Source organism: Chiloscyllium plagiosum, unplaced genomic scaffold, assembly GCF_037043375.1.
Source record: "Chiloscyllium plagiosum isolate Xiang-an unplaced genomic scaffold, Cpla_swu_hap1 HiC_scaffold_16, whole genome shotgun sequence".
Taxonomy (NCBI): domain Eukaryota; kingdom Metazoa; phylum Chordata; class Chondrichthyes; order Orectolobiformes; family Hemiscylliidae; genus Chiloscyllium; species Chiloscyllium plagiosum.
Window position 1 is genome coordinate 24,087,594 of NW_028270154.1, and position 27,297 is coordinate 24,114,890.

General features: G+C 39.4%; 1 protein-coding gene across 16 annotated transcripts in view; it reads left to right on the plus strand.

Moving 5' to 3' along the window:
• Positions 1-27,297, plus strand: part of LOC122556528 (teneurin-2-like) — a 2,772,576-nt gene that overhangs the window by 1,754,701 nt on the left and 990,578 nt on the right. For all 16 annotated transcript variants that reach the window (XM_087995212.1, XM_087995211.1, XM_087995218.1 and 13 more), the window contains one exon: positions 19,733-19,820. The gene's annotated coding sequence lies outside the window, so the exon portion shown is untranslated. The remainder of the gene's footprint in view (positions 1-19,732; positions 19,821-27,297) is intronic.

A 27,297-nucleotide genomic window follows, 5' to 3' on the forward strand; every position in this document is an offset into this window, starting at 1 on the left:
TTACTTTTCTCTATAAGATGTTCATTAAAAGATACCTATTTGACCAGACTTATTTAACTGCATAATTCCTTATGTAACTCAGTACCATTTTGTTTAGTAATGGTCCTGCCAAATGCGTTGGGATATTTTCTTACATCATATAATTTGCACTATATAATTTTAAGTTATTATTGTATACCCTGCAATGAGTGACCTGCTACTTAACTGTTCAACTGGTCTTTACAAATTGCAAGGCTCCAGTCCAAAGTGCACTTGAATGGGTACATGGTCAACAATGCATAAGTATCCACTTGCACTAACAACAGCATGGACCCCCAGGATCATTTACATCATTGGCACTTTGTGTCTTCAGGAGTTGCTATCCATAAGATATACTCAAATGGAACTTTGATTAGGACAAGAGTAACAAAGTCTTGGGAACACTACAAATTTTGCATTTTGCTCAAATTAAACATTGAGTGACAATTTGTCATCATTAACACGCTGAAATCCTATATTTCCCGAATTAATAAGATTGTGGCTGAATCTTAAACAGAAATAATAAAATTTTGTTCTTGCGGCACTTTTCTACAGACCAGTAAAGAAAATACATTTTGCCAGCGTAGTTCACATCCCAAGAGAGACAAAAATAAAGCAATTTGGTGAAGCAAGCAAATGTCATTTTACAGTGGATAGACTTCAGATTAATGACAGTGCCAGGTTCCATTAAAATGCAGATGTAAATGCATCAAGAAAACAAGTGATATATTCAAACCTTGTTAAAGCTTTCTTGTGTTAAAAAGGTGTACTTCTTTAGTTGTTCTTTCTGAATGTTTATCCATTCAGTACTTCACAACATATCTGTTTGACATCAGTTCCATGTGTTTTGTGACTTTCACTGAATGAGAATATTCAATTCTTGGCATCCTTTACTTGTGAGTTTTGCTGACTCAGCTGCTCTGCACCATATTATTAGATGTTCTGGCTTTCAAGTTCAACCAAATTCGGCTTGCCTAAATTCAAACCTTTTAAAATAGTGTTTTGTTTATCTGCATGGAAAAGCTGTCATCTTTAATCATTTATGGTATCTCTGAATAGCATTAGATAATGTTTTGGAACTTCCTGCAGCGAAAATTAATGCAATGCAATGTTGGATACACCAGAAGTCACTGTTGCAAACCTAGTGCATGGCTTGAATTACCCAATCTGCTAAAGACAGTAGCGTGCCCTTGCTTCTGAATCCAGAGGTTATGGATTCAAGCCTCACTGGAAAAATTATGGATGTAAAATCTTGGCTGATGCTTCATTAGCAATATTAAAAAAGGACTGTTTGGTCACTTCAAATTGACATCTGTAGCATCTTTCTGTCTGCAAAATGCTATGATTCCTAAATTAAAATAGTGACTGTACCTCAAAATGTACTTCATGGGCTGCACAGTGCTTGTGATATCCTGAGATCAGGAAAGCGGTTCTATAAATACAAGTCTTTCTTTCCTTTTATTCAGTTTAATTTTGCTTTGTCTTTTTTGATCAACTATGATCTCATTGAAAGGCAGGTCAGGCTTGAAGGGCATGGTGTTCCTGTTTGTGCATTGCATCGTTTACTTTGAAAGCAACACAACTGAGCACTAACCAAATACAGCCAAGATCTTACATCCATTCAAAAGACAAAAAGATTTTCAGTAAGAATGTTTTTTTTTGGCTAGGTATCAATTTCATCAAGTATCCCCATGGAGAGCTTTTTTCCATTAAGTCCAGCAAGTTTTCCCACTCTATCATTCCAAACCTGGCTCATGAACTACCTACTCAATTGCTATGGAGCACCTCTTGTCTGATGCTAGCCTGATTCTCCCGAAAACCATAGTTGGAATAACTCATCACTGCCTGGGCATCCAAAATGGACTGGCATCCCTGGTACCAGTATCATCTTTAAAAGCCTGGTGGGCACCCAGGCAAGCACTGTCTGTATGTAACTGCCCGGCACGGCTCGTGACATTTGCCTCAGACATGGCAGATAAAGAGAATTTGTTCCCTACATTGTTGAGGCCATGACAATAGATCCTGCTAGCGTGGTCCACGGTTCCCATTGGGATCAGTGCAGGCTCAGCTACCTAGGAGAATGCCTAGATGTGTAGCAAGAAGGCCAGTGACCTTGTCCACTCTGCCATTTTTAGTGTCACTACCTTCTTTCTGGTACCTCACATTCACTCTATCTCTGCTACTGCACCGCCCTCCCACTAACACTCATTCTCAACCACTCTCATTACTGCATGCAGTATCTTCTCTCACTTGAGCTTAGAACCAGTTCTCCCCATCTCTCCACCCCCAAACCCCCACACTGCCATCCCTAAGGCCCCTACACCTGCTATACACTTATTCAGGACACCTCACTGTTCCTCTCCCAGCAGCACCAAAAACAATGTTGTGACCCACTTTCATCTCCCTTCTCATTTCTGCAGAAAAGATCCATATGGGAAAAAAAGAGCCAAGGAAGTAGTGGACTGCTCAACATTTATCTCCTCACCCCATGTGAAGAGAGTAACCTTACCCTGGCTGTCCCAAGTGGTTGACTAACCATGCCCATGACCCTGGACTAGTATCAGAGGCTGTCCTTGATGTACATCTGACTGAAGATGGTCTCCCTTCACTTGACTGAGACCTGCTGACAACCATGACAAGATTGTTGGCTTTGTGTTTGCATTAGACAGCAAGGCAAGGCAAATCAAGAGCTGAAAATGTGTTGGTGGAAAAGTGCAGCAGGTCAGGCAGCATCCAAGGAACAGGAGAATTGACATTTCGGGCATTAGCCCTTCTTCAGGAATGAGGAAAGTGTGTCCAGCAGGCTAAGATAAAAGGTAGGGGCTCAAGTGAGAGAAGATACTGCATGCAGTAATGAGAGTGGTTGAGAATGAGTGTTAGTGGGAGGGCGGTGCAGTAGCAGAGATAGAGTGAATGTGAGGTACCAGAAAGAAGGTAGTGACACTAAAACCTTTTATCTTAGCCAAAAAAAACCCTACCTTTTATCTTAGCCCAAAAACTCCCTACCTTTTATCTTAGCCTGCTGGACACACTTTCCTCATTCCTGAAGAAGGGCTTATGCCCGAAACGTTGATTCTCCTGTTCCTTGGATGCTGCCTGACCTGCTGCGCTTTTCCAGCAACACATTTTCAGCTCTGATCTCCAGCATCTGCAGCCCTCACTTTCTCTAAGTCAAGTCAAGAGCCTGGTAACTCTGGCTGAGAAGGCAGACGGCATAAAGGCAAGCCAGTGATCATGTGATACTTTTGAGAAAGGTGAGTGAGGGTTACGAGAGCAAATGAGCACCTCTGAGCTGCAACCTGGCCCAGTCAACCAGCTGGATTCCTGTCCTTTTTGCTCAAAGTATTCTGTAGTTGTAGTATCCTCGTAATAGCATTGCAATGATAGTTGCTGGCGTGCAGCCACCGCCAGTGGAGCATGCCCTGTTGGTCTCGGTTGTTTGAGTTGGAATTCCGGACATGATCGCGATGAGCCAGTGTTAGATGCTCACATTTTTATGTCAGGTATTCTCAGCATCTAGTTTCCTTACTGTGGGAGGTAGGTTGGAAGCTGTATATTCATGGTTAAAAATTACACAACACCAAGTTATAGTCCAACAGGTTTAATTTTTAACTTTGTACACGCCAGTCCAACATTGGCATCTCCAAATCATGCATATTCAGGAGGTGAGATCTGCAGTTAATGAGGCTGACAACAAGGAATAATTCGCATTGATAGGCACCTCACCACTCCCCACTGAGGATCTCATCCCCAAATCCATTACTCTGTTCAAAAATGGAACTGGTTGCTCCTGACATTGAGAAAGGCTTCACTGCACTTCTCACAGTTCTCTCACATTTCTCACCATGATTTACATCATTTCAAACCCCTATGGATTCTGTCCTTAGAGCTACATTCCTTCTGTTATTTTCAGAAGGGATCCCAAAGCACTTTACAGCCAATGTATAGTCACGGATGTTATGTCGACAAACGTGGCAGCCAATTTTATGAACAAGATTTACAAACAAAATTGAGATAAATAACAAGTTCATGATTTCCTTACCAAAGAATTGTTGACCAGGAGATCAAAGCAACTTATTGTCTTGGATCCTTTATGTCCACTTGATCTGATAAGCATCCTGTGAAATGTAACACCATTAAGAATGCAGCATAGCTTCCTTGTTGTGCTGAAGTGTTGTTCTAACTTAGATCTGAAAACACTTGAAAATATCCTCCGCTCAACAATGATTGTCCTTCCTCAATCTTGCAGCAGTAAATAATTAGTGTAAAATAGATGGTGCATTTTTCATATTATCACAGAGTATTTTGATTAGACTTTTGAGCTCACTTACGTGATATACAATAATAATGTAATGTGGTTGCACTGTTTGTCCTTAATGTCTGTACTGAACATTACAAAGTTTTATTTTCAGACATTAGGTGCATAGTTAGTCTCCTGCCATGTTCCCCCAGCCTTAAACCCAATGAATAAACATGAATGGAATATAATTACATACAAGTAGCCTTTACCCTGCTGAATAAACAAAATGTCTCCAGAGTTACACAGTGAGTAACCTTCTGTTGCTGAATTAACAGGAACTCTATGCAATTACACAAGTAGTAACCTTTACCTTGATGAATAAACAAGAACTTTGGGCAATTACATGTGGGAATAAACTCCAATCACCTTTCCATCCATTCCCAAATATTTTATTGCATAGATCATACAGGCATAGCAATTAAAGTTGTAATCTTGATTCAACATTTAAAAAATCCTCAATTTGCATTGCGAGTCTCACTGAATATTTTTCATCTACCCCATCAGGTTCTGTCACACACTAAATACTTAATGCTCCTTGTAAAAGATCCTAATCTGTGTAACAAAGTGTTATTTCTGATTCACATCCAGTGTTGGTGATTAAATGAGTCGATCCATTCTTGTATTGTCAAGCTGTCTTTGCTACTTATGTGTTATTCTATTGAGGCCAATAGTTCTGAAAGAACTTTCCCTTGCCTGTGATAAAGTTGAAAATCACACAACACCAGGTTATAGTCCAATGGGCTTAGTTGGAAGCACTAGCTTTCGGAGCTCTGCTGCTTCATCAAGTAGCTGTGGAGCAGGATTGTAAGATGCAGATTTCAGAGCAAAAGATTACACTTATACAGCTGAAATGACACATTGAACAAACCTTGGTTGCTGTTAAATCTTTCATCTTTTAGAATGGGTTGCAGATTTAAGTTTATGAATATGTAAATCCCAGAAGTTCCTTTAAGTCACATTCCCAAGATAACTTAAGATTTTATAAACAAAAGGTGACATTTCGGTTCAGACAATGTAAAGGTGTGAGGTTAGGATCTGTCTGTATTCCAATTTACAGTCAGGTTGGTTCTATTGCCAAAGTAGGAATTTATAAAATGTTATATGGATTGACTGCCTGCAGTGACTGCCTGCAGACTGTGTGTTTTTTGAGCAAAATAGAATATATCTGCAAATATAATGTTGCAAATGTGATTTCATCCCATCGACTTATATATATTTGTGTGTGTGTGCATGAGAAAATGTGAGTGTGTGCATGTGAGTGTGAGGGAGTGTGTGTTTGCATATGTGCATGCTTGGTAAAGTGTGTGTGTGAGTGTGATGGAGTATAAGCCTGTGAGAGGGTGTGCGCGTGGGTGTGAGTGGGGGGGGGGGGGGGGGGGTGGTGTGCATGTATGAGAGAGCGTGTGTATGAGAGAGGGTCTACGTGAGTGTGAGTATGTGTGTGTATGTTATCTATCTCATATGCTATAGGCAAGGATGCCGCGAGGCATGGTACATTGGCAAGATCAAGCAGACGCGATGACAACGGATGAATGGACATCGCCCAACAATCAGCAGACAGGGGTGTTCCCTCCCAGTTGGGGAACACTTCAGCGATCAGGGGCATTCGGCATCAGATCTTCGGGGTCCATCCTCCAAGGTGGACTTTGGGATACGTAGCAATGCAGAGTGGCTGAGCAGAGGCAGATAGCCAACTTCGGAACCCATTGAGTTGGCCTTAACCAGGACCTTGGGTTCATGTCACACTATAGGTGACTCCACTACACTATGCACTCTCTCTCTCATGCACACATGTGCACACACGCAAACACACATATACACACACTCTTACATACTCACATGCACAGACCCTCTCTCATACACACGCTCTCCCTCATACCCATGCATGCACCCTCTCACAGGCTTATACTCCATCGCACTCACATACGCACTTTATCAAGCATGCACACACGTAAACACACACACTCTCACGTGCACTCACATGCACACACTCACATGCACTCACACTCTCTCTCATGCACACATGCACTCATATCAGTCTATTTGTATTTACAGAATTGTAATATCAGACAGATTCTATTTTGCTCAAAAAAGCACATAATCTGCAGGCAGTCAATCTATGTAACATTTTATAAATCCCTACTTTGGAAATAGAACCAATCTGACTCAAGATTGGGATACAGACAAATCCTAACCTCACACCTTTAATACATTGTCTGAGCTGAGATGTCACTTTTTTTTATATAAAACCTTCAGCTATCTCGAGAATGAGACTTAAAAGAAGTCCTGGGATTTACATATTAATGAACCAAAACCTGTAACCCATTCTAAAAAATGAAAGACCAAACAGCAATCTAGATTTGTTCAATGTGTCGTTTCAGCAGTATGGCACTGTAATATTTTGTGATAATTTCTGTGTTTTATGATCCTGCTCCACAGCTACCTGATGAAGGAGCAGTGGTCTGAAAGCAGTACTTCCAAATAAACCTGTTGGACTATAACATGGTGCTGTGTGAATTTTAACTTTGTCCACCTCAGTCTAACACTGATACCTCCACATCTTGTCTGTGATAGATATTCCATCCGGACAAGTGTCATGAATATCCATGCTAAGAAGAGTAGAATAGTGTTTTTGTTGTGGTTGAAGCGATTTGGAGATGTGGGTGAATCATCTAAATACATGACTTAAAATTCAGTTAATTAAATTCAGTGGTGATGGCCTAATGGTGTTAACATTAGACTGATAATCAGGCGACCCAGGTAAATGTTCGAGACACCAGGGTTCAAATCCCACATTGGCAGATGGTGGAATTTGGATTCAATGAATACCTGCAATTAAGAATCTAATGATGACTGTGCATCTGTTGTCAATGTTTAGGAAAAACCCAAATGGTTCACTAATGTCCTTTCGGTGAGGAAACTGCCACCCTTACCTGGTCTGGTCTATATGTGACTCCAAACCCAGCCCAATGTGGTTGACTCTTAGCTGCCCTCTGGGCAATTAGGGATGGGCAATAAATGCTGGCCGAGCCAGCAATACCCTCATCCCATGAAGACACAAAACAAACATATATCAGTTATAATGTCCAATTAACTAGTGGGTTGTTGTAAAATCCCATCTGGTTTACCAATTCCCTTTAGAGAATAAAGTCAGCTGCACTTAACTGTTCTGGCTTCTATGTGACTCTAGACTCATGGTAATATGGTTGCCTCTTAACTTTTCTCAGAAGTAGTGTCGCAAAGTATTCATTTGTTGGGAAGGTAGCTCACCACCACTTTCTTGAGGGCATTTAGAGATGGACAACAAATACTGGGTTTGCTAATGATGCTTGTATCCCATGGAGGGTTAAAATATAAATGGATATAGCAGAGGTATGTCTGCAATTGTTAAAATTTGAATAAAGTGTTTGGAATACATGGGGTGGGTCTCTTGTCAATCAAAATTAACATCAGCAGAGATGCAACAAGTAATCAATCACCCATTTTGCACAACAGCACTTTTTAAAATAATTTCACAAAGTCATGATCTACCTCATTCATTTCAGACAATCCAAGTTTGATGTTTCATGCTGGAACTGACTGCTTTCGCAGGAAAACTGCTGTTAGTTAAGTTAAAAACAAATTGTTATATACATAAACAGAAAAATAATTTAAGAATGCATCATTCTGTCAACAAAGCTGATGCCTACAAAAGTAAAACTCTGTTTAAGAGGTTGCATTGATTTCAGAATTAGCAGCTGTCTGTTAGAAACAGTAGGTAGAAACTCAGTAAGGAATGCAGCTTTTACAAAAAAAAATTATAAAGTATAAAGTGTTGCAAATCTCCTACCCCCCAATAATCCAAATAACTGTAAATTCTGTAACATACTTCTATGCCAAGCTTCCAGTCTTGTGTTTTATTTCTAATACTGTCTAATTCCATATCAGTAAGCTGATTCCATAAACTGTGTTTACCTTTAACTAAGATTAGTATGTGACCTAATGTGACAAGAATAAATATTCCAGAGGAGACAGGCCACTTAACATTATCATAAAGCACAACAGAATATTTTTTATCAGTTCGATATATTTGATTTCAGCTTAAAACGGACTGGAATATTCACAATAATGATGGGAAATAAGACAACTATAAATTGAGGTGACACTGATCTTCATGAAAAACTTAGAGACTGGGTTTGATCCAATAATCTTATACAACAATCCTGCCTTTCCTTGGATTTAACCTCCTCTCAAAAACAAAACTAGGCCATTCATTTACAATAATCCAGCAACATCTTAATTGATTTGGCAGGTCTGATCTGAATCGTGCCGACTCATGTCTGCAACTCTTGGTCAGATTTGAGTAATGGAATATGTTTTCAGATTTAGACTTAAGGTTAATGGACTCTGCTTTCAATTTCTATGTAAACTTTGGGTGAATTGGTCCAATAATTCTTTTTTTAAACATCACTTGCTTATTTTCTAAAAATGATCAGAAAAGCAATCATGTCAATATACAAGGGAGAATGAACAAGTTCAGAGAGCTGTTTGTTTGAACCATTTTCATGCTTTTTATTTCTACATAGAATGTACTGAGAAATTATTCTGTGCTGGTGAAACATGTGTTGTTGCAATCGAGTAAAATATGGAATCCCTCATCATTTCTCCATTTATAAGATTCTGGGAATAGGTTCTTTACAATTCTTTGAATTCACTGGATACATGTCTTTGTGGAATTTGAGGGGTTAACCATGTTTTCCATTAGGGGACAGTCCACAAATTGTTGTGTGCTGTAGTGTCTCCTGCTGAAATAGTACTTCATTTTAATTTTAGAAGTTTGCCTAATGCATCTACTACCTGGGACTAAAAATCGATTGTGTTTTTATGTACGTGACCCTGAAGTACGACAGGCTGAGTGACAGTTTGGGTCCATCTTCGTTATTTCACATGTATGAATCTGTGATGAGAAAAGTGGGGCCAAGAGAAAGTTAATACTATTTCAAAATAACTTTCATTTGCCACATAATTCAGAGGAAGCAAAGATGAGATGACAGACACTAAATATTACCTTTTAATGATGTGCTTTTAACCTAGTGATGGAAGAGGGAATAGACTGGGAGAGAAATGTGATGAGAAGCTTGCAGTATCTTAGAGATGAAGAAAAAGGTTAATTCAGGGAATATTCCTACTGTACTCTTCTTCCTTTCCCAGCTCAATGCGAGGGAGCTTACACTATGTTTCACAGTGTCTGATGTTTCAAAAGCAAAGACAGTTTTCAAACCTTCCTCTCGCAAGTATTATGTAATCCAAATTTATAATGACTTTGTCAAAACATATAAATGTAAATTCTGAAAAGCATCATTAAAAATAAAATCATGTGAGGAAAATAATATGCTTCATTCAGACTTATTTCAAACTTGTCTATTGGTTGTTTGATAGTTCGGCCAGACATTGTGGGAAAAATTGTGTACAGTTAAGAATGGTATTGGTTTTGAGATACATTTGGCAATATTTTTTGAGGAATCTACAATTTCAAATTCTGCAGAAAAGGTTGCAAGTGATTAATATATTTTTTTCCTTGGGCTTCTAGTGGGTTAAACACAGGCAATCCACATTGTGATTTGATTCCCAAATGATTGTTCTGTGCAGCATTCTATTTAAGGAATCAACAGAAGAATGCATTTCACACCTCTTATTTTCTATTATCTTCGAGAAGCAATTAGAGTCAGTTTTTAATTATTTTGATCACAGCAATTTCTTGAAGGTGGAATAGGTTTGATCACCAAAGGATGTTTCTTTGTTTTAATCAATGCTACTGAAAACAAAGTTGTATTCAGTTATGGGCTGACATCATCTGTCTGGAGCATTGTTCATGGGCAAGAGCATATGACAGTGACTGATGTGATATGCCCAGTCATAGTATCTGATCCAGTAACAGGACACAAGGAAATGGCTTTGGTAAATGCTGCTTTAGCCCTCTTTTCAAATCATTTATTCAAAGAAATGAAAGTGATGTCTTGAGATCACAGTGCTTAAATTACAAAGTTTATGGTTAAATTTGAAAAGCTGAAGTACAAAGGATCGAACATTCCTTAATCATTAATCACCCGTGCATACTTTCTGTCAATGAATTGGGAATTCAGAATCATTCCTTCTTTAAATGCCTACAGCTCCTGTGGGAACTAATGCACTTGTTCTTGCAGCTACTAAACACCCATAATGCAGGGTTCGAAGAGAGCATTTGCAATGGCAAGGAGTTTGAAGCCCAGACCAATCTCTCTGTGATTATGTTAGATATCAAAGCTTTTCATAAATATTTCTAGAGGATTAAGCTTAAGAGGGCAACAGCTGAGAGCCCAGGATTTTATTTGTTTTCATAAATCTGATATGTTGACAGTTGACTAGCTGAATGTTGGGCTAGACTCTCAATGCCCTTGCTTGGAAAGACACTTGAGATCAGTGTCCAGCTTCTAACTTTAAAATATCACAGAGTTGGATTTAGCACTCCTCCACCAAGAGGGGAAAGGTATTAAACCCATCGGGCAGCCTGGCTGCTCACTCCCTGACTGCCTTTATCCCAAATACAAACTGGCAGGGACAGACATACAGGTACCACTGGCAGAAATGCTGATCAGTGACCCTTCCTGCCAGGTGACAATCTGTGGGAAACCTATGCTCACATTATTGAATCATCCTGCTGCCACAAGCAGGAATTGGTGATCGGACAGAACAACCTATCTAGTTTTCCTGCATGGGTTTGTATTGTGTGGGAAAGGTTCCTCCCCACATTAGCCCCCCGGACCCTTCAGAGTACACCCCCTCCAAATTAAACACTCTCCAGCCATGTTGTCTCAAATCCTGGCCTTCACCCAATATACTAACCCCAAACACTTCTGAAGTTCTAATCTATTGCCTCATCCGTTAATGGCAGAACCAGCTACTGCTCCTGTTAGTACATTAAGAGATCAATCAAAGTCTGGCAGCTCTGTGAGGTTGAACTTCCTGTCCCTGATGAATGGGAATTCCATCTTTAACCTGTTAACAACCAGTTAGTTATGAAATGACTGTGAGCAACTGTTCTTCCCCAGGGTACCTCTCTCCTGTAATTTCTCAAAGTTAAAAAATCAGACAACACCAGATTATAGTCTAACAAGCTTATTTGAAAGTACAAGCTTTCAGAGCACTGCTTGTTCGTCAGGTAACTAATTTCTCAGTCCTGGGGTCCAGTGGAGTATGATGACTTGTACGTTCTACACTAAGAATATCATTTTGGATATTTGAAGTTCTTGAAATTCAGTCTAGCAATAATTTGAATAATATTATCAGTTAGTAACTTAGCGTAATTCACCTTACCTTGTGCACACACAATATATTTAATGAGTTAACGTGTTTTGCAAGTGGTTATTAACAGCAGATGTTTAAAAAGCAGTGAAAAAGTTGAATCAACTGAGCAATTTATAAGCATCTTATCACATAACTTCAGTGAGTCTATTCTTAGCTTTATTCGAGGTAATTGAGATTTCTTTGTCAGTATTATTTCAGTGAAAAGTTTAATTGTTGGTCCTATTAATAGAGATGTCTTGTCAGGAAAAGCCCACAGGACTAGTGTCTGTAGCTCAGTGTAACCACAAGATACACACAACGCCTGTAAGAGTCAAGAATCAACAGTAGCTGTGAGTGTGCTTAAATTGCTGCAGCATTATTGAGGATTCAAACACAGTCTCTCAAATGATCTAATTAGTTAGCAGTCCTGCATAAACTTCTTACAACCTGTAACAAACTCTCAGCTGTCATTTATTTTCAGGAATATGCTTGTCTCCATTGAATTATTTTGTCATTGTTTTGACTGTGCATCTCATGTCATGGTTGTTTTTAAAATGGTGGACCTCTGAGAAGGTACGTGTTGGATGCCATACATGTGGCCATTTCAATTCCAAAATGATTACTGAGATGAAAGTCTAATCCCATTAATTTGAAAATATCATTTTATCTCCAAATTTGAATTCAATGTGCTGACAGTCTGTTGTCTTTCTGCCCAAACAGCTTTAGCAGTGACTCTAAAGGATTGTAGAAAGCAACATCATTATCTTCAAAAATCAGTTGGAGAAGTGGAGGGGTTCTGGGCAAAATAGATAAAAAAAAGGGAAAAGAGCAAAGTCCAGCACCATGGCTTCTGTCTAACGTAAAGCATCAATGACCATGATTTTGAAAATAATTGTAGCAAAACTGAATTTAATTTTGCTGTTGCAGTGGGATATAACTGAATCTTTTGTATGTACTGTACGATTAAGCAGTTGATGACTCGTGAACTACAAAATACCATTCTCTGAGTTGACACTGTATCCCATGTGTGTAAGGATCAACACTGGAGTCTGAGAAGTCAGGCACATGGCAAGTGAGACTGGTGACAGCTGTGGCTACTTAATTTTTACAATAACAAAATTAAGCCTGTAACCATGCATAGGCAGCAGAGAATACTCTGCCAGACACTTGAAGCCAGCCTATTCCAGCCTCTCCCTGTAGCTCAAACCTTCCAGCCCTAGCAACATTCTTGTAAATCTTTTCTGAACCCTTTCAAGTTTAACAGTTTCTTGAATTTTATTTTTGACCTACGTTCTGGAGGTTACATCTACTTTGAAGTTTCCTCAGGTTTCTGATCTACCTCAGCAGTGCCATCTCTCCCAAAGGCTTCTGAGCTGCCAGCGTTCTTCATTGTGCTGACAGCATCAAGGGTCAGCCACCTTCATTACTTGGACAGTCTGCCTGAAAGTCATCAATTTGAAGGCTGCCCACAGGAAAACCATGGAGCACTCACCAAGTAAGGGCACACAAGCCACTTTTTGGCCAGCATCCAGTTCCCAAAGTCCTGTAAAAGTGAGCTTATTATCTCTCTTCTGACAATTCCAATTCCTTTAAACAATTCCACTTCCCAAATTGGAGAAAATTTATGAATTAGCTAATATAATACATTGTTTTAATATATAAATAAAGGCATTCAGTCTCTCTGATTTTGTACAGTTACCCTTGTCCTCTAACCGTGCTTTATTCGAAGACCTTGCTTGATCTTGACTCTTGTGTGCAACACCACAGGAGACTGATTGATGTGCACATGTGTGTATTTATGTTAAAATCATAGTTGATTTGATGTATGCTCTACAATCTTCACTAGGGAAGTAGAAGATTATGAGCATGGGTCACTTAAAGCAACACATTTCTGCACAAGTGAAATTATTTACCTGAGGTTTTATTTGGATGCCAAAGTACAGAACTAATTTGTCCGAACTAATGTTTAAGTACGTACTTTCAGGCTATTACTAAGCTTGTACCATGATTAATTATTTTCCTACACCACCCATCCTCTACAAATCATACAAAACATTACCCAGAAACAAAGGAAGAGTTAAGGACCTGATTCCTTGACTGAAGTTCTTGTTTCAGATAAGATACATATAATTAGTCACTGCAGCTTTAATGTGATGGCTTTCTCATATGGTTTTTCATGACATCCTATCAGACAATGTTTGCACAGGGAGGAAACAGGAGCAAGGTGAGGGTTTTAAGAATGAGTTAAACATGTTGTGCCTGTACTTTCTACGGCAACTCATGACAACGCAGAAGTAGTGCACTTCAAATGCACAAGGCCACAGCATTGTAATAGTGATGTAGAATGATGTATAGAAAATTGCCTTTTTTGTTGATCGAATTATATGGTTAGCACGAGCTCAGGAGATTGAAAGGACAATCAGACTTAAATGGCTACCATTGTATGCTCAAGTGTGCTCAACAACTTGTTACATTCTGATGTTTTCTGTCATTCACCAAACACAATATAATTTACATTTTGGTTAACCTCAAAGTCCTGACTTTAACTGCCATTTCAGGATCAGGTGATCTAATTCTTTACTTCTTATTCCCTCATATGCAGCAAGTTGTTAGTGAGAACCTGTTGGGTGGCACGGTGGCTCAGTGGTTAGCGCCGCTGCCTCACTGCGCCAGGGAGCCGGGTTCAATTCCTGCCTTGGGCGACTGTCTGTGTGGAGTTTGCACATTCTGCCCGTGTCTGCATGGGTTTCCTCTGGGTGCTCCAGTTTCCTCCCACAATCCAGGGATGTGCAGGTCAGGTGAATTGGCCATGCTAAATTGCCTGTAGTGTTAGGTGCATTAGTTAGGGGTGAATGTAGGGGAATGGGTCTGAGTGGGTTGCTCTTCGGAGGGTCGGTGTGGACTTGTTGGGCCAAAGGGCCTGTTTCCACACTCTAGGGAATCTAATCTAATCAAGTCCAGTCAGAACTCCTTTTGAGCAAATAATCAAATTTAATACTACATTGCTCTACTGACGGAATGCTGCATGATCTAAAGTGCCATTCTTCTGAATGTCAACTATCCCATCACATTATTTGTCGAAGGAAAGATAATCTCTTCCCATTTTTCTGGAATTACTCATCCCTGAATACTCCCATAAACACGGTGATCTGATCATTTATTTAACTGCTGTGTTGCAATAGCTTCAAAATCATTTAATCAGCTGTAAAGCACTTTGTGATAGATCAGGGATTATGAAAGGTTCTATATAACTGCAAGTCTTTTTTATTGTTTGTGGGAACTGTGTGCAAATTGTATGGGTTGCTTCTTGCATTGGAACAACGGTAGAATTTCAAAGATGCACAACTGGCTGCAGAGCGCTTTGAGATGTCCTGAGACTGTGAAAGATGCTCTATGTTTGCAACTTTTTTCCCATTTCTTTCCTCCACTGAAGTACCAGCAGCAGCTAGAGGACAGGTTAACTGTTCCTGTGAGGGAAGGTGCAAAGGGATGTGGAAGAGTATCGCCCCAAAGTATAAAATCTAATGAAGCAAAGACAACATTCCAATTTTGTAGAAGAACATATATTTGACAACTCATGATTTTGTAGTTCCTGGTGTATGTGCTTTTGCTATGCGAACAAAAGCCATAGTATAGTAGCCTTTCTCTCATATGTGTTTATAAATTTGCATTTCAATAGCTGTTCTTAATATAGTGTCCAAATACAGGATTACAAAAGATCAGGTAAATGATAGGCTTAATAATTCCTTGAGTAAGTTAAGTTCTGCTCATAAATGGAAATATTAATCAGTTCCTGCAGTCAATCATTTGCCTTGCATTTTAAATTACTTCAAGCCAAGTCTGTTTTTATAATTGTGTGTTTTTGTTTTACTTCACTGAAGAGTGCTCCTCATTATTTCGTGTGAGTTGCTTCTGATCTCTGCATCCAGTATGATTAAATATGTTTCAGAAGTGTTTTAAATTTAAATTAACTCTTAATTTGGATAGTGAGCTAAATGCTGCCACAATACTCGTAAATGAGCTTTCTGGTAAATGGTAGGTGACACTAAAAACAATGAATTTGTGTCAGTTTTTTTTTTCTTTTTTGACATAGCTTGGACAGTGCTTGGAATGGAGAGGGAGCATTGGAAAGAAAGAGAGCTTATCAAATGGCAAGTTGCTATATAGGCAATTTTGTACTTAATATGGACAGGCACTGAAAGAAAATACTCAAGAGTTTTGCAAAAAAATGAATGCAATTGCAGAATATAGAGTGAGGATGAATCTCCCGCAGAAGTGTTAGAACTTGAAGACGATAACGGATTATTGTGTTTTCTATCCTAAGCACACAAGTCTTCTGCTCAGCGCATTGCCCATACCAAAGGGGCATTGTTGCTTTGTTCTTCTTCAGGACATCTGGACATTGTACCCCTATAAGGCGCAACAGAACTCTTGCCAATTGACATTAACACTACGCAAGGCCATATAAAGGCCCCAAAAAGTAGGATAGATATGTAAATGAACCAAGGAATGGAGTGATTCCCTCCACAATTATGTCACTGATATATTTTAGAAGTTTAACAAAAGCTTACTACACTTCTGCTTCAGTTATTTCATTACCTATAAATCTGGGCAGCACGGTGACTCAGTGGTTCACACTGCTATCTGACAGCACCAGGGACCTGGGTTTGATTTCACCCTTGTGTGACTGACTGCGTGGAGTTTGTGTATTCTCCATGTGTCTGCATGGTTCTCTCTGGGAACTCCGGATTCCTCCCACAGCCCAAAGATGTGCAGGTTAGGTGGACTGGTCATGCTAAATTGCCCATTGTATCTGGGATGTGTAGATTAGGTGGATTAGTCATGGGAAATGCAGGGTAGCATGGATAGGGTGCGGGGGTGGGTCGGCATAGGTTGCTGTTTGGAGGGTTGATGTGGACCCGATGGGCTGATTAGCCTACTTCCACACTGTAGGATTTCTACATTGGTAGTGCACTCATCTTACACAGAAAGTTGAGTGGATTGAAGTTCCAATTCAGAGACTTGAATACAAACTCCAGACTGATACTCTATTGCTGTATAGAAACAGTATGGTAGTGTCACAATGTTGGTTTATGATTAATAGGGACAGAAACCCTCATAACATTTAAGGAGTATTTAGTTGTGCACTTGTAATGTTAAGGCATACAAGGCTATAAGCAAAATGATGGAAAATGGGATTAGAATAGAAAGGTTTTTTTTTTACCAGTGTGGACCTGATGGGTTGAACGATCTCTAGAACTTATGACCATAATGGTTAAAATTTATTTCTCAATCAGCAGCATTAAAAACAGAACATCTTATCATTATTACATTGCGGTTTGTGAGACCATACTCTGCACAGATTATGTATTTAATTTTCCATGTTGCAACTGTGACTGCCTGAAAGTGCTTTTGGATATGACCTTTTGTAGCAGGTCAGATGTAAATCCAAGTTATTTATTTCCTCAAACTCAGGATAGGTGTCAGCCTAATGGTTATATTTGAGGAAGAGGGAGGCAGACAACAGCCCTTAATACAGTGCTTCACAAATATTTTCCCATTGAGACCACATTTAAAGGCTTGTAAATTATCATGACCTCCAATGAGAACTGTCAGAAGGGAAAGAGAGAGGAGAAGACCTACATAAGCAGGGGATAAGGAAGAAAAGACCTGTGAGAGGCAGAGCTCATGGTATCAGACTCCATTTAGGAAGCCCCATGTTTTACTATGTTAATCATCTAACCCTTGCTATCTCAGGCCAAAGTTTTTGTCTGTGGATATGGGAAGTGATTTCTTCAAATTTCTATCAGATATGTGGGACTCCTGTAGTTGCAAGTACTTAATTTTTCATCAAGTAACTCACCAGACTTGCCCTGGGTCTATTTACTAGGATAATGTACAAGGCAGTTTATCCTGCTTTTAATTGTAGTAACAACCTATGAATATTTGCCACGGCAGTGAGGGGGAATGTTTAATTCACCCTGTAAAATCTAGAAGAGTAATTAGTGTGATTTTAGAGATGTCAGATTGTACCCCCGAGGTTAGGATTAAAAAATCTTTTCAGAAGAGAATAAAAGAAACAACGGTTAACATTTAATTCATGATATTCATTGCTGGATAAATTGATGTGGGTAAAATTTGCAGAACTGAACAGAACTGAAGTTAACTCATCCTAATTTCTCATTTAGAAGTGACCTTAACATGGTTCTAGCTCTGACATTCCTCATGTTACTGAACATAGTTTCACCTAAAAAATTCGACCAAATAATATACAATGTTTTCTCGTGCTGTTATTTGAATAATTAATGAACTCACAAAATGTTGCAGATTGTCAGCTTAATTTTATTTCATGCTCTGTGCTAGTGCAATGGGTGTCCTGGTCTGGTAAATGACAGCAGAGGTCAGACTTTTAACAACTCAGCTTTTTCTCTGATTAGAGACTGCAAACAAATGTGTAAAGTATTTCATAATCCTACTGCAACTAGGGAAACTTGATGCGTAATTCCAGTTCAGTGGACTATTGTAATTATTACTTTTCATTTGCCTGGATCACATTTCATGTGATCAGCCTTTCACTGATACTGAGCTGATAATAAAGAGAAATCACCCCTTTAATCCTTTGAAAAATCACCTTTTTATATTCAGAGGTTGGATAACCTGTCATTGCTTGTTTAGAGAAATTTCTTCCACCAGACTTAAAAGAACAGCATTATCCAGTAAAGGCATGTTGCCAGTGTTTAAAAACTATAATGTAGCATATTTCTTATCAAAGTTGAATTGTTATTTCACCAAAACCACATATGGTTTAATGAACAAATGTACATGATGTTAAATCTTCAGTGATCAGTATGGTAGACTTTCTTACAGTGACTTATGAAATGGCTTTTCCAGTTTTTGCCTGAACAACACCTCCAATATGAAACCTGTAAACCTACAAAGCTGTTTGGATAGCATAATTGCAGGCTCTTCAGTTAGTAAGAAATAGCAAGGGGTCTCCTTCCAAATTAACTGTCAGAATTTGTTATACTTGATTCAAGAACAAGAAGTTCAGATTCACGAAGCCAGTATCTTAATTGTCATTGGTTACAAAAGTTGCAGAAATCTGATTTTAAATGATCTTTTTGGTGGAAAACATGGCATTAAGTATTCTGAATATACTCAATATATAACAGAAAAAATGCAGGTTGCCTACCTATTGATGATAATCCAGCCACATGTGAATTTCATTGGTCCTCCGATTTGCCCTGTTTATGTTTTACGCTGCTTGCTTCCAGGCTCAGAGGTAAAACACTTCGCTGCCGACGGATTCTGAGGTTTCAGTTCTGGCAGTTACCCATTGTCCCTGCTGGAATTTTCACAGTCATTGGCAGTGGCACAAAGATGGACACAGCAACATTATTGCTGTACTTGATGGTAGGAAGGGTGGTGGTAGGAAGGGTGGTGGTAGAAAGGTTAAGAGTGGTGTGCTAGTGGTTTGATGGACTGACCAACCTTCCTAACCTTCTGGGTCTGAGAGTTAAGCTGTACTGACCAAAACAAAAGTGACTTTTTAGATATTCATGCCATTTTCTACACATTATTAGTGAGTTCTACCTTTGCACACCAGTACGTTGCTACTCACTCTGAATACTTGTTACTATTATGCTTGACTATACTGAAACCTGAGAAACAGGCATTTCAGGTTTTGGAATTCTATATCTGAGCAGTCTTTTAGCTTGTGAGACAATGAAGGAAATTCTACCTGTAACAAGACGTCGAGGTATCTCGCAGATCAATGTCTCTGACCTTCTTCTGAGGTCAATGCTTTTTTTCTGAGAATTACTACACAGCACTAGCAGAAGATGTTTGTGGCAAAAAGCAAGAGGTTTCGCACTGTTCATTTAAATTGCATTATTTAGTACTAAAACAGTCAAATGTTTTATTTTCTGCTTCAGTAACTACAATCATTCATTCAGTGATTTCTCTCTTACATACATCGAGTTAAATCAGCCATGATCTCATTGAATGGTGGAATGGCTGATTTCTGATCCTATATTCAAATATAATATATTTTTTAAAAAGAATTCAAATAATGTAAACCAATCCTACTTGTTTAATTTGATTGTATTACAGATACCAATGGTGGACCAACAATGAGAGTGTAGGCCTGTGGGTGAACTGAGGTAGATCTGAAGCAGATTAAAAGACAAGTTAATTCCAGGTGAGCTAAAGTCTGGCTGTTGAGGGTGAGTGCTTCTTTTGGTGCTAATATACTTATAAAATTCAGATGTTGGTTTTTATTCAAGTTGGTGTTTAACAATTATGGCAGTAGGTATTATTATCGCTCCATGTTCTAATGTATTTTTCACGATTTGCAGTTCTACAAGAGACTCCACATGTAGATTATTATTCTCCATTTTCATATTGACTTTCAAGCATAGGAAAAGGCCATTCAACAGATTAGTTCTGTTTTTTATAAGCCTGTACACGCCTAACTTAATTTCACCCAATCAACATATGTGTCTACTCTCTTTCCCTGTGTTTCCTATTTAATTTCCACTTAAATGTGTCAAAAAAATTCATATCAGTTACTCCAATGAGACAGTCGTTCTACATTTTGGGATCCCACCAAATTGTGTCCACTGTTTTATTTGTTCATTTGTAAGGTGTGAGTATTGCTGGCAAGCACTTATTGCACATCTCTAACTCCTCATGAGGAGGTGGTGACGAGCTGTCTTCTTGAACTGCTGCAGTGATGTGGTGTAGGTGCACCCACCATGCGATTTCAGAAAGAGTCTCAGGATGTTAATTTGGTGATGGCGAGGGAGGGAGGATGATGGGTGACTTTGAGAGGAACTTTCAGTGGACATTATCTCCAAGTACCTACTTGGTAGGTCAAGTTAGCAGCATTGGAAGATGCTGTTGATGGAACCTGGATAAGTTGTCTCAATGCATCTTGTAGTTAGTGCAAAAAATAGAAATTGCTGGAAAATCTCAGCAGGTCTGGCAGCATCTGTGGAGAGAAATCAGACTTAACATTTCGGGTCGAGTGACCCTTCCTCACAGCTGAGGAAGAGTTCCCCAGAAATCTGAGGAAGGATCACTGACCCAAATTGTAAACTCTGATTTCTCTCAAAAGATGCTGCTAGATGTGCTGGGCTTTTCCAGCAATTTCTGTTTTTGTTTCTGATTTCCAGCATCTGCAGTTCATTTGGTTTTTATTGCAGTTAGTGCACACTGCTGCAACTTTTATTGATGGTCTGAGAAGTAGTCGAAGTAGAAAATGCAATGCCGTTAGCGTGGCCTGCTTTGTCCTACATAGTTTTGAGTTCCTTTTATGTTTTTGGGGCTGCTCTCTTTCAGGAATGCAAAACATATGCATTAAAATCATGATTTTTTGCCTTGTGAACAGACTTTGAAGAGTCAGGAGATGAGATGTTTGTCAGAGAATTTCTGGATTCTGACCTGCTTTATCACCACAGTGTTTAAATATCTGGTCCAGTTAAATTTGTGGTCATAACGAAAGATTGTCAAGGACTCAGCAATGGTAATGCTATTGAATACAAAGGAAATGGTTGGATTCTGTCTGGTTGGAGATGGTCATTGCCTGACACTTGTGCAGCATATATGTTGTTTGACATTTATTAGGCCCAGCCTGCTTGTTGTCCAGGCCTTAGTGTATATGAAGGCAAAATACATGATGAAATAATCAGTGCAAATTTCCTGTTCAGATCTTACTTAAAGTGAAGGCATTTGACTAAGTAGCTGAAGATGGCTAAGTTGAGTGTCTATCCTGATGAAGGGCTTATGCCCGAAACGTCGATTCTCCTGTTCCTTGGATGCTGCCTGACCTGCTGTGCTTTACCAGCAAACATTTTCAGCTCTGATCTCCAGCATCTGCAGACCTCACTTTCTCCTGTCTATCTTTTAAGAAAGTCTTCCCTAACCCTACCCCCCCACCACCACACATCTGTCAAACAGTTCTTTTCTCCTATGTACTAATCAGGTCAATCCCGCTATTGTGCCTTCCCAAAAGGCTGTGATACTCAAAGGAAGCAAAGGTCACATAATCAGAGTTGGAACATTGTGGCTCTATTTCACACTGGCTTCTTACAAATCTGGATTCCTGGGAGGCTATTAGTCCAGCTCAGAGTTTCAGCCCAGACCACTAAGGAACATGCAGTTTTTATTTAATTCTAAATTCTGTGACATTTTTGTGTTTGCATATATCCCTTCCTTAAAGTTTCACAAACTATACTTGACCTTGGTCCCTCAACCAAGTGATGGTTCTCTATATGCGAATCTGGAGACTGAACAAAGATGAACTGCTTAGTCGGTTTTCACCTAAAATTAACACTCATTCACTTTTAGCAAGACTGACTGATTTTACCTCATTCAGCTACATAAAATCCAGGATTCTCTTCGTAGTCCGGACAATGAGTAACACCCTCTGAGCCATTCTCCTAAAAGAGGGATTGTTCTGTTGAATTTGGAAAAGATGAGAAATCCTTTAAGAATTATAGGTGGTGGGAATCAGTTACATTTATCTGAATTCTGTTAGAAACAAGTTAAAATAGACCAGAGGGGTTCATATATTTTAAATATGTTTGATTTAATTTTATGAGAGAATGCTTCAGATAAGTATAGCAATATACAGTCCAATAGTTAGTAAAGTTAAAGACTTCATTGAAAGCCTTTTCGAGAGGGAAAACCTTGCACTATTGAAACTCGGCTGATTGAGTAATGGGAAATGATTTAGTTGAAACTTTATTGCTGGAACAGCACAGCAGGTCAGGCAGCATCCAGGGAACAGGAGATTCGACGTTTCGGGCACAGGCCCTTCTTCAGGAATCCTTTCCTGAAGAAGGGCCTGTGCCCGAAACGTCGAATCTCCTGTTCCCTGGATGCTGCCTGACCTGCTGTGCTGTTCCAGCAATAAAGTTTCAACTTTGATCTCCAGCATCTGCAGACTCACTTTCTCCTCGAAATGATTTAGTCCATTGGATGTTTTCTGTTTGACTGAGATTAGTGTTTATATAGAGTCAATTGTATATAATGTGAAATGCACTATTGCTCCACAAATGTGGTTCTAGGTGCTCCCCATAGAGTAACCTTTCTATTTTTATAGCCTTTGGTACAAGGGTTTGCTTGATGTATGAGAGAAGAGTATTTTCCACTCTTGGTTCTGCGGTACTGCAAAACATTTATGATATCGCCTTGATGATCTGCCAAACCAGGCACAACTCCATCAATACAATATTTCTCAGCATTTTCCATTGTCTAAACTTTAAACTTGAGATCACTTGCTTTCTGTCAGTTGCTGTCAGTCACTGCTGCCTCACTGCGCCAGAGACCCGGGTTCAATTCCCGCCTCAGACGACTGACTGTGTGGAGTTTGCACGTTCTCCCCGTGTCTGCGTGGGTTTCCTCCGGGTGCTCCAGTTTCCTCCCACAGTCCAAAGATGTGCAGGTCAGGTGAATTGGCCATGCTAAATTGCCCGTAGTGTTAGTAATGGGTAAATGTAGGGGTATGGGTGGGTTGCGCTTTGGCGGGGCAGTGTGGACTTGTTGGGCCGAAGGGCCTGTTTCCACACTGTAAGTAATCTAATCTAATCTAATAATATATACACTGTGAATAACATATTATGTCTATTTATGCATCAGTTGCCTCATATCTTTGTATACAGCAGAACTTTGTATTGTTGAAAGAAACTAATTTACAATGAGACTTTAATCAACAGAATTAGATTACATAAAGGTGGAAACTATATACAAGGAAGTTGTAATCAAATATTTCAGCAACTTGCAAAAGAAAATATACAACATAAGAAACACTGTGAACTAAGCACTGCCAGCTAGCCAGTACTTTCTCAGTAAGTGATCGGATATGAACTGTTTAAATACTGATTAGAACAATGATGATATTGTGCTAGTCAATGTCAAGTTGACAAGCTGGCTTGCTGAGGAGCATTTGATGCCAATGGGCATCAAGTACATAGTTGGCAGAATGATTGCTTGATAGCATTGGATACCAAGCTTTGGTTGATTTTTGTAGAAAATTGGCAAAAGCAACATGGATAAAAATTCATAGTTACAGAGACAACAACATAATAAATAATGTCACTTTAGCATCTGCTGAAAATTAGCAGATTGAAAACTGTTTAAAGAGTTAAATGAGGGCATTGTAAATCTTTTTTTTTTAAAAATCTCTGAACGGGGTGAAGAGGACAAATCAGAAACAACTCTTAGGACAGTGTGTATGTAAAAATTGTGTAATGGAAACAAACAATGAGTTTCGCTCAACGCAATCATGTGAGCAGACAACTAGGGCATCTGCAAAATTAGACTTGATTACTGCAACAGAAGGAGTATATGTTCCCTGTTGGCACTTCTCTGACATCCCAAGAGCCTCACTCACTGTGTTTCTCATCCTTCTCCAGTACCTTTACTACACTTCCCTGTGGTGCTGCTATTCCCACCTTTTGCGCTTCTTGATCCAACCCCTGTATTCTTGCTTCCCCATCCTTTATGCAGTTTCTATTTGCTTCTCATGTTCAAATCAGTGTCTGTTCATCTTCCAGTACTCACCTTTAAGGGAATATTTTGCATTTTCTGCAAATTAATTTTGTTTCCTAAATGTGAGCAGAACTCAAAAATAGGGGGGAAAGCAACTGAAATTTCTAAAGCAGCCAGCATGGATCTAATTCTATTTTCTAATGGTTATCCTCCTCAAAATTACCACTGCTGGAACCCTCCAGAAAATGCACCTGTAAATAAACCAGGATCACTTCTCCAGTTCCTCACAAACTCACAGAATTATTACAGTGCAGAAGTTACCCATTGTGCCTGCACTGGTTCTACCATCTCCGGCCATTTTGCCATACCCCTGCATGCTATTAGCACCCACTTCCCTCTTGAATGCCTCATTTCAACCTGCTCCCACAACATTTCCAGGCAGTGCATTCCATATTCTAGTAACTCATTGTGTGAAAAAGCTTTTTCTCACGTCACAAAATCCATTCCTACAATTACATTTTCTTTAAGATAGAGACCAATTTCCAGCACCATCTCCTTTCACTTCAGCCAATGTACCACCAGCTTGTTGTGCTTTGGTTGCAAAGATTTACAGCCACTTGAACTTCTGCATTCAGATCCTACTGTTGCTCTGGAACAAGACCAAATCTTTGGCACTGGCCCATGTTGAGCATGTTGGGGAGCCTTGAAAAGCCTCTTACTCACTGAGATGAGACTGCAACAGGACAGGAGCATTGTTTACACCAGTCCATCGTGAACCAATGGGGTTGGTTTAAGAACTAAAAGCTAAATGATTTAGCAGGATCCAGCGGTGAATCCAGAGGCCACATACTAACATCCATAAGACTGTTTTGGCTCCCTCAAAGAAATATCTTAAAATTCCAGTACCAAGCTGACAAGTCCCCTAACAAGTTTAATTAATAGTGGCTTCAAATTCTCTCCTTTCTTTCAAAAATCAGAACTCTTCAGAAGAGCTTGTTTCTGACTGGCACAGATTCAATGGGCTGAAAAGCCTCTATCTGTGCTTTCGGTCTCTATGACTCTATGACACTTTAAATCTTTGCCCTCTTGTTCTTGTTTATTTTGCAAGTGGAAACTATTTCATCTATTGTGAGAGGTCATAGAATCAAAAGGGGGGACTGTGACATATTGTGTTATGAGATATTGTGTTATAGTTTATCTTTATTAACTCACTTACCAGCTCGCTAAATTCATTAATGCTGTGTTGTGATTTTTAACTAAATTAGAGCATATAGGACTAGCATTTTTACGAATATTTGCTAACTTTAAAGACCAAAGGACTAACACTTACTAATTATGCAAGCAGTCCAGACAGACTTCCCACCAGAAGTAGCAGTCAGCACTTAGCATATGTTTTAATCCATCTCCTGACTCCCAGGACAGAAGCCCTTCAAACCTTTGTGTACTATAGATAAAAATGTCACAGCATAGTAATGGGATTTTAATATATTGAAAACTGTGTATTAAGGAGCTCTTGTAAGAACTGTATTTTGGGATTCTATTGCCACCTCAAACTTATGCTGTGATTGCTGAATAAAAGAGGCTATTTTTGCTACTCACTGATTTCGGTCAATAAATGAACACAATCCCACAACTTTAAGTAACTGGTAGGATCGCTGAGGACACCGTCTGAACTGACTAGTCACTGACAGTTCCAATATCTAATCTGTCCAGCCCACTCATGATTTTGAAAACCTTAATTACATCTCCTCTCATCCGTCTCTCCAGGGAAAAGAGGCCCAACCTCTTCAATCTATCCTTTGAGCTGAAGTTTCTCGTATGTGGAGCCATTCAAGTAAACCATTCTGCATTTTTTCTATAATATGATTCCCACAACTGGACCCAGCATTCCAGTTAATGTCTAACAAATGTTTTGTAGAGTTCAACGTCACGTCCTTGCTCTTTGGTCCTACACATAAGGCTGGAAATACTGGATGCTTTATTTACTGCTCTCTCCACTTACCATGCCACCTTTGATAGTCTGTGCAAATATATCCCCAAGTTCCTCTGCTCCTCCATTCCTATAGGCTATGAGCCCCATTGCATTCCCCACTCAGAGTTACCTCTCAATCAAATTAGAAACCCCTCCCCTTCTGTTCTTCTTCCAGAAATCTGTGACCCCCTCTCCCACTGCTGTCAGATTCTAGCATACTTCTTAGATTACTCTTGCCTGCTTGCAATTCTTCCAGTACTCAAATTCATGGCATTTCCCCCTCCTCTTTCCTGTTTCAGTTCTCCAGAAAAAGGCTCACAACTGTTTTCACATTGATTGACCCAGTGTTAACATACTCCAACTGCATCTTCTCTGGTACTACATTCTCAAAGACTCAGTTATTGTGATTATTCAGTCTTTTTATTATTCAAGAATCTACTGTATTTTATATATGTCCATAGATATGTGCAAATCCTGCAGCAAAATACTAACAAACATTACATCCAATCATCCCAGACCTAAGTACTAAGCTATAAGCATCTCAAATTCAAATACTGTCAAAACTCAAAATCCATTCCCTAAGTCAGACAAGCCACAAGCATCCTACAAAACTCTCATAACTTTAGTGTTTCAAATTTCCACAATTAGGACTTTCAATAGAATCATAGAATCCCGACAGTGTGGAACCAGGCCATTTGGCCCATCGAGTCCACACCAACCCTCCGAAAAGAAGTCCACTCACAGCCACCTACCCTAACTTGTAACTGATTTCCCATGGTTGACCTACATAGCCTGCACATCTCTGGGCTCTATGGGCTATTTAGCATGGCCAACCTACCTTTGGATTGTGGGAGGAAACTGGAGCACCGAAAGGAAACCAATGCAGACATGGGGAAAATGTATAAACTGCACACACAGTCACCCAAGGTTGGAATCGAGCCTGAGTACCTGGCACTGTGAGGCAGCAGTGCTAATCACTGAGCCACCATGCCATCCCAGTCGAGAATTGAAAAATTATCTGAAAAGAAATATTGCTGGATGATGGGGATAAGATGGACTGAGCTGCTCTCATGAAGAGCTCACATACACACAATGGGGGGTATAGTCTCCCTCTGTAACCATTTTATGATTAAACATTTTTTTCTACAAATATATGAAATAAATTTGAATGGGGCCCCACCAAAAATATTATTTTACTTTTCAACAAAGA